Here is a 1,982-nt window from a genome sequence, read left to right as displayed (position 1 = left end):
GGCGAGGGGTCCAGGGTAGAAGCCCCGTGAGGTCCGCGAAACCCCCAAAGCCATAGGATTTTTGTGCTTTATGCAGTGTCTAAATAATGCTATAGAAGAAGATATGATTAAAACACGATCTGGGTGGGTCTGCAGTGCATTAGTTGGGTTGGAGGACTTGTTTGGGAAATTTAAGGGGGGGGGGGTTCGCCAGAAAAGAAGGGTTTGCTGGAAAAGGAGGTTCTTCCGACGAACCATAACCCCGGCTACGGGCCTAGACCCTATGAAGAAGAGACCATTGAGACCAAAAAATTCCCCTTAAAAATAATCTCACCTGGAATGACAAAGAAGACCTAGTACTTAGTATACCGTAAAACTGCTAATAATAGCCCACTACAATTGATATTTTTCTCCTGGTATATGGATATCCCATATTTAGTCTACACTAAAGTGAAAGTGTTCCCTTAACAGGAATTGTATTCTGAATAGAGGTGTTCCAAAGTATACAGTACTATTAAACCGGGGCTTACTGTACATTACACCTTTACCAGCTACACAGGGTTGTTTCCCGCATCATCGTTCATCATTCTTCTAGGTATCAACGAAACGACAGTCTATTTTAGATATTGGGAAATCCTACTTGACTATGATCAGTGAGTTGTTATAGATGTAGACATTGCTCATATAATGCAATACGTGCAGGCAGGCAATTAGTATTACACCACAGCGCAGCAGTTTACACTAAAGCAGCTGTAATATGTAGCTGACATTAAATGAACTACGATCATGTTTATAAATAAAGTCTAGTCGTGCATCATAGACAGGAGACATACTGCAATTCTACATTATTATACGCATGCCTATTAGAGCGGCAGCCAAGAACAATTTGATCAAACGAACAAGGTACCAATATCCGAGTACAGGAACATTTATTATGTAACATAACATATCAATATATACTTGACCAACAGTATCAATTAACACAGCCTAATGTCCCTATCAAACCTTAAATATAAAAGTATAGTATTACTGTATATCCATTTTGGATTTTTTAAAAATAATACTTTTGTCATAGTTATCCTACAATATTTCAAATTACTTACGCTCTGTTTAGTTTTATTATAAACACTTTTCATCTCATAATTGTCATCTCAAAAAGAAGATACATCCAACTTCTTTAATTTTGACGACGGCTGAGTAAGTGCAGTGGGGCCAGCTTAATCAAATTATGAAGTAGGCCTACTGTGGGGCTTACGCTGATGATAAATCATATCCATAGGGGGAAAACTTTTGGAGGTGTCTGGCAGGACATATCCAGCGGATAATTTGTCTGGCAATACACTTTTTATACTCAGTAGAGTATGTTTGTTAATTTTAAGTTGATTTTTAGTGGTATCTCCAATACATGATCTAGCTCAATTATATCACAGTGTCCACAGGGGGAACTTTCGGGGGTGTCTGGCGGGACATATCCAGCGGATAATTTGTCTGGCAATATACTTTTTATACTTAGTAGAGTATGTTTGTCAATTCTAAGTTGATTTTAAGTGGTATCTCCAATACATGATCTAGCCCTTAAATTTAGGACCCTTTTGGGGGTGTCTGGCGGGACATATTCAGCGGATAATCTGTCTGGCAATACAATTTTTATACTTAGTAGAGTATGTTTGTTAATTTTAAGTTGGTTTTATGTGGTATCTCCAAAACATGATCTAGCCCATTTTTCAGCCCCTTAATTGGTGCTCCAGGGGGCACACCCAGCAGGGGTCCCCGGCAGACGTCCATATATTGACATGTTATGTTACATAATAAATGTTCATGTACTCGGATATTGGTACCTTGTTCGTTTGATCAAACTGCTCTTGGCTGCCGGTCTATATACAGAAAGTCTCCAGCCGGAGACATACGGTTAGTAGAGCGGCTAAGGAGAAAAATCGTGCACTTCTGGAAGAAAGCATGAAACTTCCCACAGTGATACTATGACACCTAAGGATCATTAAAAA

Source organism: Anneissia japonica, unplaced genomic scaffold (genome assembly GCF_011630105.1).
Source record: "Anneissia japonica isolate Jap-2015-1 unplaced genomic scaffold, ASM1163010v1 scaffold284975_len822289_cov185, whole genome shotgun sequence".
NCBI classification, from domain to species: domain Eukaryota; kingdom Metazoa; phylum Echinodermata; class Crinoidea; order Comatulida; family Comatulidae; genus Anneissia; species Anneissia japonica.
This window is presented reverse-complemented; position numbering follows the sequence as displayed.